Source organism: Panthera tigris, chromosome B2, assembly GCF_018350195.1.
Source record: "Panthera tigris isolate Pti1 chromosome B2, P.tigris_Pti1_mat1.1, whole genome shotgun sequence".
Taxonomy (NCBI): domain Eukaryota; kingdom Metazoa; phylum Chordata; class Mammalia; order Carnivora; family Felidae; genus Panthera; species Panthera tigris.
Window position 1 is genome coordinate 15,628,128 of NC_056664.1, and position 16,379 is coordinate 15,644,506.

A 16,379-nucleotide genomic window follows, 5' to 3' on the forward strand; every position below is an offset into this window, starting at 1 on the left:
AAAGTCAAATTAATTTTTAAAAAGGACTGAAAGCTGTTCCAGTAAGATGAATAAACATCCAGATGAAAGGCTGTTAAGTTATGCTTAGTCAGAAACACAGAAACCCGCGAAGCAATGACCTGCCTTACAACTGCAAAAAAGATGATTTACTTGTAGAAATGAAACAGCGAAGTGACTCCAAGGTTAATCTTGTATCAATAAATCCTTTTCTTTGGCCATGCTCCTCCCAAGGCTTGATTTTTATACGCAACAATATGCGGTGGTGAAGGAGTCTTGCCTGCCCCCTTCCCCCCGGGTTAGAATTGGCCTGATGAAATGTACATTCAACAATGTAATCTACAGACAGAAAGGTTTCAGCAGCATACGGTTCAAGGACATAGGGTATTTGACCTGAATCTTGGATAAATGTAGAAAAACACAGGACACCAAAAAATCACCCAAAGCAGATGATTGCACCGACATGCTTTGAGATTGTGGGGCTCCCCCCTCCGCCTTTCTTTTTCATTTGGCCGTTCTGTATGCCCTGAATGGTAGAGTAGTTAGTATCATTGTAATTAACAAATGATGGCTACTCCTCATTAATGAGAGAAGAGCAGTGCAGACGGTAGGGCCAAGGCCATGGGAAGTACACAGCTGAACCGAGAGTCTTCAGGAGGGAAGGGCTGCGGGGTGAGTTAACGCATTGCCGTCCCATAGGGGATGGTCCCCAGTCCCCTTAACATGCTTTAATGTAGCATGTTCACACCAATGCCGTGGGAAGTAGGACTGCTTTGGGTTCCCAGGTGGTGGAATAATGAGTGACGCGGCTGCCGTTCGGTTGAACGCATCTCTAGGAAACCACTTGGACTTCTGATGCTCCCAGTGTAATGAAAGTCCTGGGTATGACAACCGGAGGAGGAGGGGTTTCAGTGCTATTGCCAAGTTCTGCTTCTTTGGGACAACAGTGGAATCAAATGACTGCTGTTCCTTTGTAGCAGATAAAAAGAACCATAGAAACAGAAGTGGGGAAAAGACACAACATAACTGGATTCCTTAGACTCTCTGAATCTCAGTTTCATCAAGGCAGGTGGCTTAGTGCTGGAGGCATGGCTGGTTAACGGAGAAGCACTCCTTGGGACACAACAACTCTCCAAAACTTTAGGTCCCCATAGATTAAAGGTACCTTTGCTAAGTCACAAAGGCCCAAACCACTTTGGAGAGGGAACAATCTTGGGACTTCCACTGTCATAATTTCCAAATATGCATTTCCACTAAAAAAATTAAAAATAGAGAAAATAGAAATAAGACATTGATCATATCACCACCCTAACAGATACAGTTTATTCTTCTGTACATATTTTTCATAGTTGTAATCTTACTATGCATCAGATTTTGTCCTTTTTTTTTTTTTACTATTATAAGCATTCTAATTTGCATAATTATCATCTTGCTGATTATATTGGATGAATAAACTGGCATTTATTTAGCAATCTCCCTATGGCTGGTCGTAAAGGGATTTCTAGTGTTTTATGATAAGAAGAAACCTCCCTGCATAAAGTCTTTTCTGTCATTAGAATTCTCCACTTGTAGGGGCGCTTGTGTGGCTCAGTCAGTTGAATGTCTCTGACTTTTGATCTCAGCTCAGGTGTTGATCTCAGGGTCATGAGTTCAAGCCCCATGTTGGGCTCCATGCTAGGTGTGGAGCCTACTTAAAAAAAAAAAAAAAGGAAAAATATTGTTTCCTTCGCTGTGCAGAAGCTTTTTGTCTTGATGAGTTCCCAAGAGTTCACTTTTGCTTTTGTTTCCTTTGCCTCCGGAGCCATGACTAGTAAGAAGTTTCTGAGCACTGGGTGTCATATGTAAGAGATGAATCCCCAGGCTTTTTTTTTTTTCCCTCTTATATGCATTTTTTTTTTTGAGGGTGGGGGAGGTTGGGGCAGAGAGAGGGAGACACAGAATCTGAAGCAGGCTCTAGGCTCCGAACTGTCAGCACAGAGCCTGATGCGGGGCTCGAACTCACAAACCATGAGATCATGACCTGAGCTAAAGCTGGACACCCAACCAACTGAGCCACCCAGGCACCCCGAATTACTGGGTTCTACTCCTGAAGCCAAGACTACACTGCATTTTAACTAACTTGAATTTAAATTTAAAAAATGGTTTTTCATTAAATGATACAAATCATGTTTTTTTTTAAATTTTTTTTTTTAACGTTTATTTATTTTTGAGACAGAGAGAGACAGAGCATGAATGGGGGAGGGGCAGAGAGAGGGAGACACAGAATCCGAAACAGGCTCCAGGCTCTGAGCTGTCAGCACAGAGCCTGACGCGGGGCTGGAACTCACGGACCGCGAGATCATGACCTGAGCCGAAATCGGATGCTTAACCGATTGAGCCACCGAGGCGCCCCACACATCATGGTTTTAAAAAGGTTAAATTGTAAAGAAGCATTCAGAAGTAAAACAATATAAACCTCAAAAAAAAAAAAAAGAAAAAGGAAGTCTCTCCTTTTAGGAGAGATCCCAATAGATGAAATTTATGTGTATTAATATCTCAGTATCTAGCTGGGAATTCCTAATGTTCAGTAATTCCAAATTTGATTAGTTTGAAGAATATATAACTCTCCATGTCCTTTCTATTTACCAGCACTATTTATTAGTCTCTTTACTGGCCCTTTTAATTAGCATTATTAGAAAAAATGTTTTTCTTTTTTAGAAAGAACATAACCCTCCTGAGTAACAGGAGTCTTGCGGATTATTTGTACCTTCATCTATTTAAATTTTTTCATGTTTGTTTATTTTGAGGGAGACAGACAGTGAGCGAGTGAGCAAGGGAGGGGCAGAGAGAGAGAGGGAGGGAGAGAATCTCAAGCAGGCTCTGCACTAATGCAGGGCTCAAACTCATGAACCATGAGATCAAGATCTGAGCCGAAATCAAGGGTCAGACTCTTGACCGATGGAGCCATCCAGGTACCCCTATTCAGAACATCACTGTCTCTTGTTACCATGGATGAGAAAAAGTTTGCTCCTTATACTAATATTAGATATTAGAAATAATATTAGAAATTACATTGCTCTATAGAATGTTAGAAATTATTTTGATGTTTTACATGATCTTCTAAAATTATCTGTAATAATGGTCTTCAAAATGGCCCACAACAAGTGCCCAGCAGTTTCCTACCAGAATGAGGAGTGTGAACAGGGAGAAGGTGGAAGGCACATGAGACCAGAGGGGTCGAGGCGGTGCTTCTCTGGCATCAGTGGTTTTCTGGAGGCAGGCTAAAGCAGGTGGCTAGACTCCGCCCCCAGAGTTTCTGAGCCAGAAGGTTTGGGGTGGGATGGAGGGTATGCACCTCTAGCAAGTTCTTGGGGGATGCTGGAGCTGCTTTGGTGGTCAGGGTTCCACTCTTGGAGACGACTGGAGGTTAGAAATCAGGCAAAGGAGCCTGGAATGACAACAGCGCCTTGTCACGATGCCCCAAGGGCAGGAAATGCTGTCTATGCGGCAAATGGGGAAGAGAGGCTGTTGGTAAACCGCAAAGAGGACAAGAAAGCAGGAGGCTGCATTGTCTAACCATGGATCATGAATATGAACTTGTCACAAAGGAATATGGGACTGCGGAGAGCAGGAAGGCAGAGTGGAAAGTTAAAATGTGAGCCAGATGCGAACATATTTAACAAGGGAAAATCAGGTCACAGAAGTGGCAGAGAGAATAAGGCAGACGTGAGTGCAAGTCAAGGTCATAAATCTTGAAAGATGAGACACAGAAAGCAGTGGGTCTAAGGCACAGAACTGGCCACGGAAACTGTGCCAGCCGTATTCTCCTCTTCCCCTTGTGAGACCTAAGAAAGGAAGGTGCTGGTAGAGTCAGGTTAACCACCAAATCAAGGAGAGTGAAGGGAGAGGGGTCAGTGAATGAATTCATTCAGTTGACAAACATCTGTCGAGAGTCTGTAATTAACAACACGCAGCAGAAACCAGACACTGCAAACGCTCAGCACGACCTTGTAAGGCAGAAATTGGCTTTCAGCTCCTTATGGTACTTTAGAAACCCCTGCCCCGTCTGCGCCACCCCCCCCCCCCAAGCCCTGGAGCTTTACCACAGCCCGCCCTGCCTCCCCTCCCATAAGCCAGGCATGGAGTCAATTGCTAAAAAGAACACAAAGAAATGCAGAAACGCAGGTGCAATGAGGAACCAGCATCCAAGGTGGGACAAAGGAGCGAGAGTGCAGTCAAACCCTGAGAAGTAGATGAAGGGGCAGAAAGGAGACAGAAGACCTGTGCTCAGAACCCAGGAGGCCACAGATTTCAGGAGGATTTCCTCTCACGTGGAATTTTTCTTTACTGTTCTGAAAGTAAGATTTATGTAAAAGTTGTCTTCCAGAGGACTGGTTCAAAAGATGCATTAAAAAATGTTTTTTTTTTGTTTTTGGGCCGGTTAAGCATCCGACTTCAGCTCAGGTCATGATCTCGCCGTCCACGAGTTCGAGCCCCGCATTGGGTTCTGTGCTGACAGCTCAGAGCCTGGAGCCTGTTTCGGATTCTGTGTCTCCCTCTCTCTCTGCCCCTCCCCTGTTCACGCTCTGTCTCTCTCTCAAAAATAAACATTAAGCAAAATTTTTAAAAATGTATTTCTAGTTGGATAAGACATCTTATCTTTACTTAATAAATAAGAGTTGACTCTGAGTGTAAAAACATTGCTTTATAGGACGTCTCGGTGGCTCAGTCCGTTAAGCGTCCAACTCTTGATCTCAGCTCAGGTCTTGATCTCTGGGTCATGAGTTCAAGTCCTGTGCTGGGTTCCATGCTAGGCACGGAGCATACTTAATAAAGAATTGCTTTATACCTATACACTGAACCATTATGGCAACACATTTCACATGGATGAAAAAAAGAAAACTTCAAAACTAGAATAGTAGAAATAAATATGCACACACATTTATTTATTCAGATTGTGTAAGAGGGAAGCCAGATGGAGAGCTTTTGACTGACTCACAAAACTTTTTGATTTTCAATCTGCAAAATAAAAAGCTATACACCAAATGTAAGAAAAAGAGCAGTGTCGTGGAGAAACATGAGCCAAACACGGCTAATAAAAGACCGACTCTTCCAAGAACGAAGAGTATTTGTACAAACAAATGGAAGTGTTCCACAGGCCACTTGTGAGATGCAGATACTTGCTGGGAAGGAAAGAAACGCAAATGAAATGACCATGTGGGTGATGCCCAGACATTAAAAAATGGGTCTGGGGACACCTGGATGGTTCAGTCGGTTAAGCCACTGACTTCGGCTCAGGTCGTGATCTTGCAGTTTGTGGGTTCCAGCCCCGTGTCGGGCTCTGTGCTGACAGCTTGGAGCCTGAAGCCTGCTTCGGATTCTGTGTGTGTCTCTCTCTCTGCCCTTCTCTCGCTCTCTCTCTCTCTCAAAAAGTAAATAAACATTTTAAAAACATGGGTCTGAAATCATGTCAAGTACAGAAGCAGGAATGGAGGACAGTTTGTACACGTGGCTCAGGAGAAAATCAAAATGAAATACGGATGCAGGGTGGCAAAGTTCTGGTGTAAACTTGGCAAGACAAGAAGGAGAGTTTAGTGATCATTAACTTCTTTTCTGTAAAGGTGCTTACATTTGTAAACACACACACCAATCGCGTGGTGCCTTGTTACATTAAATAAAAAAATAATAGTTTTTGTTGGAGGGAAAAACCCCTTCCTCACACTTCTGGTTTCTTATGAATGCGTTGATTTCCCCTAAGCCCTCTTTTTTTTTTTTTTTTTTTCCTGCCTGGCTTCTTACCCTTTCTTCTCTGCAGTGAGCTCATAGCTAGGTCCCTGTTTCTCCCACTAGGGGGAGTGAACCTACCCCAATGGTGAGCACTGGGGGCTTTACTCTGCATTGTTCCCTGGCCACCTTGGGCCAGCGTTGATCCAGGACTCGGACTTTTTCTTCTTGGTGGGCTGATGTGAGGTCTAGGCTTGGGGGGAGGGCGTGAGTAGAAAGTTGTCAGGCCCGTTAATGACCTCCTCTACACTAGCCTTTATCAAGAGTCCTAGTATCGGACCCTGCAGAACCTGAGAAGAGTCTGGAGTCTCAAGGGAAGAGAAGGCTTTTCTATCTTAGGTAGGTAGGTAGGTTAGGTAGGTAGGCAGATAGACAAATAAATAAATAGGAAGGTGACAGGAAGAATGGTGTTACAAACCATGCTGTCCGTATGTCGGCAAACAGCAATGCACCGTGAGCATTCCTAACTCAATCTCAGGAGGGCTGGGCGGGGAGAGGGGAGCAGCAGGTATCATGCAAAGGAGCCAGACTCTGAGCGTGGGGGGCGCCACGTTCTCGTTTTTGTCATCGCTAGCTTGCCACAAGTGACTCAGCATCTGGGACTTCAGTTTCTGCCCCTCGAAAACAAAAAAGGACTACTGTGTTGGTGCCCAGCGTCCTTCCAGACCAAAGTGTTATGTGTAGGGCAGTTGTAAGAAATGAGAACAAGTTCTCCCCCAAAACTTGCAAATAAGCCTAACCAGCAAACCATTTTCCACTTCAGTTTCCTTTTCCTTGTCTGACTTACTCTAGGTGGGCATATCACAGCAAGAACCAGGAAGTAGGCTGATGGATTTCAGGCTCGTTGTTCGCTAATAAGGTCTTATATTTTTATTTAAAAAAAAAACTGTTAAGCAAAGTGTTAGCATAGAGCTAGAAGCCTGTGCATTACATACAAAGCCACTAGATTCAGTAGACAAACAAGGGGGGGAAATGGGACAGACACTGAAAGGGATGGTCAAAGAAACATTTTTAAGCATTTTGGAGCATCTTCAATGTCAAGTACAATGACAGATGTTATATATATAATTACATATTATATATATTTATATTATATATATTTTTAATATATATTATAATTATACATTAAATATATATAATAACAGCCCCTTAAATAATATTTTGGGAATTTATTATGATCCAGGTACTTGTTCACTTAATGTATACCTAAAACAATTCTATGGGGTTGGTTCCAAGATTATCTTCGCTGTATAAAGGAAAGCGAACACCAGATGGTTTCAATGACTTGTGTAGAATCCCATAATCGGTAGGTGATGAGCTAGTAAGTGGTGAGACTGTGTGATCTCATTTAAAACGACTTATTTGGAAATTTTAGTTCCTTAAGGATGGCAAAAGAACACCGTAGCAATCCTTTATAAGTAAGTCATGTAGATGTCATAGTTAGAATTCCAATTCTGTTACTGTGAAGGACATACAATAGAGAAGAAAAGTGAATGACATCATGAAATGGAGACTACGTTTAGGCGTCAAGGGGAAAGAAAAATGACAGCGTAGGAGAAGCATCATGTAGCAATTTCAGGCTGGAAACAGGAGGAACAGTAAACTGCATCACTGTTGCTAAGGCAAACTTGTAGAACCTATACACGCAGCTTGTGAAAATTCAAACACATTTGCGTGTACTGGTGGTCCCCAAGGGCTATCACTAAAGCAAACCCCAAAAGCGAAGCTACGTACATTACAACAAATCATTACCTTTGTGAAGACACGTACGTACGAGGAGCCTAATGCAAGCATTTCCTGTTTTTTCCCCTTTGAGACCAGAGCTATTGTTCAGTCTATGCCATGTTCTCATTCTAGCTCCCCAGACATGCTCTTTGACCCAAAAAGGCACCTGCGCCGAGTGGCTGATGAGTTCAACGTGAAGGTGCTTTTCCAAGAAATGTTTCTCGGGTGGTGGACCTAATATTAATAAGCCACGAAACACAGACTTTGTCAACATCTTTTTTTTTTTGACATTGATATATTTTTTTCCACTAGAGTAGGGAAAAATCCACCCACGAAGGGGGTAGAGCCATTGTTTTGAAACCCACAAAGGTTTCACTTTAGAACAACATAGAGGCTTTTGGCAAAGCTTCCGTTAATCCCAATAACCTTTTAGATCATTGCAAGTCAAAGCCACTAGCTGCTCTCCTGGTCAGATGATCTGCCAAGCAACAGTTAGCTAAGAAATAATTTATCTAAGGGTTTTATTGAAAGGTTAAAAGCCTTAAACCTAAGAAGTCAGAAATGGCTCCCCTGGCATTTGTCAACTTTCGTTGGAGATTATTTTTCTTCAGTTTGCCTGAGTTCAGGGAATAGCTGTAATTAAACTAAACAGTGCTACAGGTAACATTTTATAGAACTTTAAACATACACAGCAAGAAATACATTCCTATTAAACACTGCCTGTTTGGGAACGAATGCACTGGATTCCTGAGCATTTAAAAAGGCTTGAACCGGGGCGCCTGGGTGGCGCAGTCGGTTAAGCGTCCGACTTCAGCCAGGTCACGATCTCGCGGTCCGTGAGTTCGAGCCCCGCGTCAGGCTCTGGGCTGATGGCTTGGAGACTGGAGCCTGTTTCTGATTCTGTGTCTCCCTCTCTCTCTGCCCCATCCCCGTTCATGCTATGTCTCTCTCTGTCCCAAAAATAAATAAAAAAACGTTGAAAAAAAAAAAAATTAAAAAGGCTTGAACCTCTTCTTTGCCAGAACAAAAACCCTAGAGTCTCTTCTCTCTCTCTTCTGGTGGGTTTTCTTTTCCACCATGGACCAGTCATTTTGAGTGTGTGTGTTTAAAAGTCTCTGTGTATCACCAGGACTTAAGACAAACACTTCAGGAGTCTGTAGGATCGGGGAACCTGTATTTTAGGAATTTACAAGAATCTTCTACTTTATCTCTGCTTACAGCTAGAAGTCTTTGGATTATTCTGGCCAGCTTATACAGAGGAACAATTTTGCAAAAGCCATGAGGCTCCTTTGTCTGATACAAGCATCTTCGTAACTCGGAGTCCTTTTGAACCTATCACCTTGCAAATCTGTACACGATGTATTCCAATCTCAGAATCTAATTGGTTCTGTGATACTCTGGACAATTTCATACATGGAATGGAGCGGCACATGCTTTTGTGCTTGGAGAACCACCTCGCTTTTCTGTTGTTGCTACTGGTCTGGACTTGATATCCTATTTTAAAATGATTAAGAGGCCTTTGCCTAAACCATTGAATACATGAGGTGCAATGACTTCCTGTCACAAAAGTGGCACAGACCTTGGGGAGCCTGTTTGGGCTGCACGTCTCTGTAGCTGTTTTCTGTCGGATTTATCGGCGTTTCCTGCCTGAACTGGACCGGATGGTCAACCAACTATCGCTCATGTGGATTCTCAGTTGCTGGCCGGGACTGCAAATGCATGGTTGCGTCATTGCTGTGGTGTCCCCCCACCCAGAGCTGTTTCTTATATCTGTACTGGGTATAACTCTGCCTCTCCCCCCATCTTCATGCCAAAGCCCACTCATTCTCACATCATCTATCCTGATGAAGTATCGTGGCTCCGACCACTATTTGCAAACAATGACTCAGGCCCCAAGGTTTGTAGCTAGAAGGGGATTTACCATCTTGCTCTTCCTGAGCATTTGGATACCAAAAAAAAAAAAAAAAAAAGCAACTGGGGCAGGGATTGAATATAAAATGAATGGGATGTCACCGTTTCTCTCCTATGCTATTATACAATCACGTGACTCTCACAGAATCATGCCGCGCCGTGCAAAGGCCTTGCATGGTTACTGGAGCAGGCCAGGTGGGAACCAGAAGCTGAGATTTTAAAAAAATCCTCAATGACTCGAGCTGGGGAGGGAAATGCAAGCGGCTTCTAGATCTAAGTAGCTCTGTTTCTCTAGCTCGGTTCTCCAAAAGGGCACCCCGTGGCCACATGTGGCTACTTTTAGTCAGTTAAAACTCAATAAAACCAAAAATGCAATTCCCCTCAGTCAGACCAGCCACACTTGAAGTGCTCAATAACCATGCGAGGCTGGAGGCTGCTGCGGTGGCCAGGATAGATGATGACAAACATTTCTGTTATGGCTGAAAAGTCGACTGAACTGCACTGCTCGTAACCCACTTGAAAATCACCATAATGGCCCTAATGAATATGCAAAAGTGAGCCCATTTCCAGAACCAGGAAGGTAAAATGATGTTGCTAACCTGGTCCAGATGGCAGTAAGTGGTCAGTTTGATGGGTAATATTTCCTTCAGAGAAATTAAGAGAGGGCTGGCAAGTGAAGACACGCTCTGGGGCACGTGTGGATGGCAGGAGCCCTGAGACCGGCAGCCAAGAGCTACAGAGGTGGGCATGGCCTTCGGAGAAGTCCTAAAACCTCACAACGGAATCTCAGCTCTCCCGGTGGCACTAGGGGGAGTCTAGGCTCCAGTGAAGGGAAGGCAACTGGGGCAAGGCAGCCATCTAAGAAGAAGAGCTTACCAAACTCAACACCCAAAAAACAAACAACCCAGTGAAGAAATGGGCAGAAGACGTGAACAGACACTTTTCCAAACAAGACGTCCAGATGGCTGACAACCCATGAAAAGATGCTCAACATCACTCATCATCAGGGAAATACTAATCAAAACCACAATGAGATAGATACCACCTCACACCTGTCAGAATGGCTAGAACTAACAACACAGAAAACAAGAGATTTGGGCGAGGATGCGGAGAAAGGGGAATCCTCTTGCACTGCTGGTGGGAATGCAAGCTGGTGCAGCCGCTCTGGAGAACCGTATGGAGGTTCCTCAAAAAACTGAAAATAGAACTACCCTACGACCCAGCAATGGCACTACTAGGCATTTATCCAAAGGATACAAAAATTCTGATTTGGAGGGGCCCATGCACCCCAATGTTTATAGCAGTGCTATCAATAACAGCCAAAGCATGGAAAGAGCCCAAATGAAAGAGAGAGAGAGAGAGAGAGAGAGAGAGAGAGAGAGAGAGAGAGAGAATGGAGCACTACTCAGTGATGAAAAAGAATGAAATCCTGCCATTTGCAACAATGTGGATGGAACGAGAGGGGATTGTGCTAAGTGAAATAAGTCAGAGAAAGACTGGTATCATAGGATTTCACTCATGTGGAATTTGAGAAAAAAAAACAGATGAACAGAGCTGGGAAGGGAAGGAAAAATAAGATAAGAACAGAGGGAGGCAAACCATAAGAGACTCTTCAACACAGAGAACAAACGGAGGGTTGCCGGAGGGGATGGAACAGTCAGGGTCCTGGGGTTGCATTCTGAAAGCCGAGTCCTGGGAGATGAAAAGTTTCCCTGTGCCTTGTATGCCCAGAAGATGAGAGAGCGGGGACCGGGATCCTGGGTGTAGATCTCCCAGCTGAGTGTTGCTGGTTTGCAGATATTTACATGGGGATCGAGGCTGAATGCTTACTTGTCTACATCTACGCAAGTCCTAGGCAAATCAGGAAGGGCTTTCTTTTCTTTTTTCTTAAATTTTGTTTACTTATTTTGAGAGAGAGAAAGAGAGTGAGTGAGTGAGTGAGTTGAGGAGGGGCAGAGAGGGAGAGAGAGAACCTAAAGCAGTTTCCATGCAGGCAGCATGGAGCTCGATACAGGCCACAAACTCAAGAACCATGATGTCGTGACCTGAGCCGAAACCAAGAGTCGGACGCTTAACCAACCGAGCCACCCAGGCGCCCCTTGATTCACTCACTCTTTCCTCCGGACGCTGTGTCTCTACGTGATGCTGCAATTAGTGCAGCCATGTTGTTACCACAAAGCGTCCAGCCTGATGATGGCATCCCTTAGCCATGTTATTGAACTGCTGAATTAACCAGGCTCAGAGCTGTCCTACTACTGGGCTTTATAATGGGAGATTCATTCACTCACTCAACTCATTCATGCAAAAAGTATTAAATAAGCACCAAGAAATGCCAAGCATTGCTCAAGGCATTAGGAATACCATAGAGGACAAAACAAAGACTGTTGGTCTGATTTTGCTTATCGCTTCACCCTCCTTAAGTTTCTGTTAACGGAAAACAGAAGCATTTTAACGTTCACCCTGTTGGTCGCACATTGGCTTCACAGGTCATTTAAAAGCCTACAATTAAACAGCATAAAAATAATCAAACGGACACTTCTTGGACCCTATCTTAGTTGGCGTGTCTGTATTCGACACTTCAGACCATTTTCCCCCAAACCACTGCCCCTTGTCTTGGCTTCCACACTGATACACATTTCTGGTTTACTTCCTATTTTTCTGTCCACTTCTCAGTCTTTGAGGGTCTTCCTTAACCCCAGGCCATTTTTGCTTTACTCCTAGATGATTTAATGTTGGGGGTTCCATGGGGTTTTCTATCAGGACCACTTATGTCCCCCTACTCCAACTTCTTCCAGAGCCATCGTCAACTCACATGACTTAACGACCATTTATTTATACGACTATTCCAAACCTGCATTTCCAACCCAGATCTCTCTCGTGAGCTTTCCAATCTGTATATTTAGTAGTCTATTTAGACATTTGGGTATCTCACACCCAGTGTGGTCAAACCACGGCAATATTCTGTGTCTTAAGCTCACTGGGTCTTGGGTCCCCAGCTCAGCGAATGGTCCCTGTATCTGCTCGCAGATTCTGTCCAACGCAGAATCCTGAGTAGCTGCCACGGTTACCCCCTCTCCTTCACTCTCTGAAATCAGGACCCTCCTGATTCCATCTCCTCTAATTCTTCAATCTGTCCTCTCCCCCAGCCACCCCCATTTCTGCCCACCCCCACAATCAGGTCACTGGATCCCGGCAACAGTCACTATCTGGCCACCCTGACTCATGTCTTGGGCTCCCTCCAAGTTCTGGTTCCCTACAGGCAGAGCGATGAGGCTGCAAATCCGATCATGCAGCAAACCCTTCCAAAGCCCCTCACTGCTCTCAGGATAAAGCACAAACAATGAATATCATTTTCCTGTCTGCACCATCTGCCCCAACTCCCCCTCATCTTACAGACGTGCTGGACACACACTCTGTCTCCCTCCCTTTTCCCCAGCTCGGTGTCTCCTCGGGGGCTAGTTCCTCCCCTTCTGACATTCCCCTTACCCATCCAGCTTCCCTAGGATAAATCTCATCACACTTCAGGTTTCCTCTGCGATACCCCTCCTTCCAAGATGCCCTCCCTAAGTCTCCAGACGTGGGTGGGTGATGCTTCCCTTGCCCCCAGACATCCTGTACTTGCCCTGACTGCTGAGTGCCTGAACCCTACTCCCAGGACTGTGGGTTCTGTCAGCCAGGGGAGTCTGGCTTGTCCCTCCTTAGTATTCCTGGTGCCCAGAATGGCACCTGCAATGTAACAGGTGATCAACAAGCACACGAGAGAGGAGTACATGTACTGGGGATGGTTGGTCATGGCTGTAATAATAATTTCCGTAGTTTTCTGGCTTGGGATGGTGACTTTTTTTTTTTTTTTTGAAAGAACCTTATTACTTAAGAGAATTTTGATCACAACTTCTGCGCATTCTCTTTATCGTTTAAACCACTTTCCAACTGCTAGGGCAAACTCCTCTGTACTGGGCTCGGAGGTGCTAGGAGGGCAATTACATGTCGCTGATACTGAAGGTAAACCCTCCTTTGATTTCCACACCGCTACTCTACACACAGCTTTCGGAAGATGCCACTTCCACAAGAGGCACGGGGAACATCTCAGGATGTGACCCATTAACGGTGCCTGGCAGAGGCTGTGAAAAGCGGTTCCCACAAACTCCGACTTGGGAAGCATACGCACCTGGGTTACCAGAGAAACACGGGACTTAAGAAGGGCTGAGCCTAGTACAGTTTGGTTTCCTCTGATCCGCTGGAGAATTTTTATTTTTATTTTTAAAATACGAGGACCTTTTAATGTAAATATCAGGCCTCTCTCTCTCTGTCTCTCTCTCTTTCTCTCTGGAATGCCAGACAAGGGAAAACGCAGCCTCTTGCATAAAAGAGTTGTCCATTTCAGGGAGCTTCTCTTTGTGCTTATAATGAAAAATAACACCTTCCATGATGTCGCTCTCACTCAGTGAAGGAAGAGAGCACACTTCGGGGCACTCTGTTATGTGCTGGGAAATGTTATCTCTAATTCCCAGCACACAATGGGCAGTAGAGATGCTCCCAGTCCGTTCTGCTGACGTGCCCCCCCCCGCCCCGTTCTTCCTTCCTCTCCTTGGGGGGCCCTCTCCTTCCCGGGGTCTCTGCGGGATCCCCGTGGAGACTCGCAGGAGAGCTGCCGTGGTCTGAGCTACCTGCTTGCACATTCTGGTGTCCTGTTCCCCCTTAGGGTGTGGATGTGTGTCCCATGCAGGCATGATGTATCATGCCACAGCAGAGAGGTGGTCTCCTTTCCCTGTCCTGCCCCCCTGACAACTGCCATATACATCCCACGCCCATCCTGTATGGAGAGGGTGATCCTGAGGGAGGACTGAGGTTTCCCGGGAAAATCCACTACAATCGCCACTATTAACCCTAACATTCTTTAATTTTATTTTATTTTTTTTTGAGAGAGAGAGCGAGAGAAAGAGCGAGCGAGCGTGGGGGAGGGACACAGAGAGAAGGAAACACAGAATCCAAAGCAGGCTCCAGTCTCTAAGCTGTCAGCACAGCGCCCGACGTGGGGGCTCGAACTCCTAAACTGTGAGGTCATGACCTAAGCTGAAGGTGGATGCTTAACCGACTGAGCCACCCAGGTGTCCTGACCCTAACATCCTTTAAATCCCGCATTATGTTTCTTTGCAGAGATTATTTTCAATGGAGCTAACAGCACTACTTACTCAGATCCTCAGATCGTCTGACTACCAACTGGCAACATGTTACAACAAAGTTTTTCGGTGTTCCTGTAAATTCCAAACGGAGGACACACAGTCTTAGCGGGGGTTTTAAGAGTGCACGCCCACTGGCCGCGTACCCTTCCACAAGGTAATAAGTGGCCTCCCCTGCTTCATCTTTATTTTGGAAAAGTAACACTAGGGACACCAGGTGACCTCCTGAGAGCCTTCCTAAGTCAGAGAAATATCATCACCATTTTACTAACGGCCAAACCGTTCACCGTTGTCAGGATATGTTTCTCCTTAACACTTAAAAGCCACTATATGCCGGGGCACCTGGGTGGCTCAGTCAGTTAAGTGGCCGACTTCGGCTCAGGTCATGATCTCACATTTTGGGAGTTCGAGCCCCACGCCTGGCTCTGTGCTGACAGCTCAGAGCCTGGAGCCTGTTTCGGATCCTGTGTCTCCCTCTCTCTCTCTGCCCCTTCCCCATTTGCGTTCTCTCTCTCTCTCTCACTCTCAAAAATAAATCAATGTTAAAAGTTTTTTTTAAAAAGCCACTACATGAAAGTGGAGTATTTAGCACCCATCTACATAAATATACATAATCTGTTCTTGCCTATTTAAATAACTGGCCATAAAGTTTCATGGACCATAAAGCTGAATAAACAAGGGGGATCAGAGAACTGGGAGGTTCACCAGCAACAGCGAATAAAGCAAGTGGTGTGAACCTGGAGAGCCAGCTTCCGGTTGGCACGTACTGTTCTCCCAACACACGTTTACTGAGCATCAGCTACGTGCCAGGCGCTGTTGGAGGCTCTCGGGCTCCATCCATGAACAAACCAGACAAGACCCGATACCCCGCCTGGTGGAACTTCCATTTCAGTGAGAAGAGACAGATGGCAAAAAGGGTAACACAATAAATAACTTACTTCTAGAGCCCGTTTGAAGGTGTAAGAGACAGAAACTAACAAAAGACAGAACACAGCAGAGCAGGGGCAGGAGACGCAGGACCTAGGGAAGGAGGTGGCCACGTAAAATCTGGTTGGTGCAGGGTGAGCTTCGAGGAGAAGGTGACATCTAAGCAAAGACCTGAAAAGAGGGGAGCTATGTGGATGGCTATCTGGGGGAAGAGGGTTCCAGGAAAGGGAGTGGCTAATGTCAACCTCGAGGGCTAGAAAGCGAGCCTAGAGATGTGTCACCGAGAGGTAGTTATGAGGCGGTACGGCCAGGGAGTTGAAGCAAACTTAGGGGCTGGAGGGCAAATCGCAGAGGGCTTTGCACGCTGTCGCAGGGATTTGGAATATCTCCTAGTGAAATGGAGAGCCACTGCAGGCTCTGGGCAGGGGACGATGTGCTCTGATTTACAGAAAACCAAGAGAGGCAAATGCCCTACACAGGCTTTAAAAGTAACATACTGAGTCCATTTACAATTTTGTGGAAGTAGGGCAGGAGGGCCAATGTGGGTTTCAGCCACAGAGCACTTAATTTCTCTGTGTCACTATCACCTCCTCCAGAAGTCCTCCATGACTGCACTTGTCTAAATCATGGCTCTCCTTAAGACTTTATCTTTTTAGCCTGCCGCTTCATTTTTCTTCATACAGCTTGCAACTGCTTGACGATATACCCTATGCGTATTTAATTACTTCCTATTTCTTTTTGTAGAACATAAACTCTGAGAAGGTTAGGATTTTGCTCTTTTGGTGATCGCTGTAGCTCAGGGTCTGGGAGACCACGTGGCACGGAGGGGGCCCTCAGTGCCAATTTGTTGAATAAACCAAGGGGTGTTCCAGGGAG

General features: G+C 45.3%; 1 protein-coding gene across 3 annotated transcripts in view; it reads right to left on the minus strand.

The window, feature by feature from the left end:
• The window catches only part of PHACTR1 (phosphatase and actin regulator 1), a 554,037-nt gene that overhangs the window by 85,999 nt on the left and 451,659 nt on the right, over nt 1-16,379 (minus strand). The gene's annotated exons all lie outside the window — the stretch shown is intronic.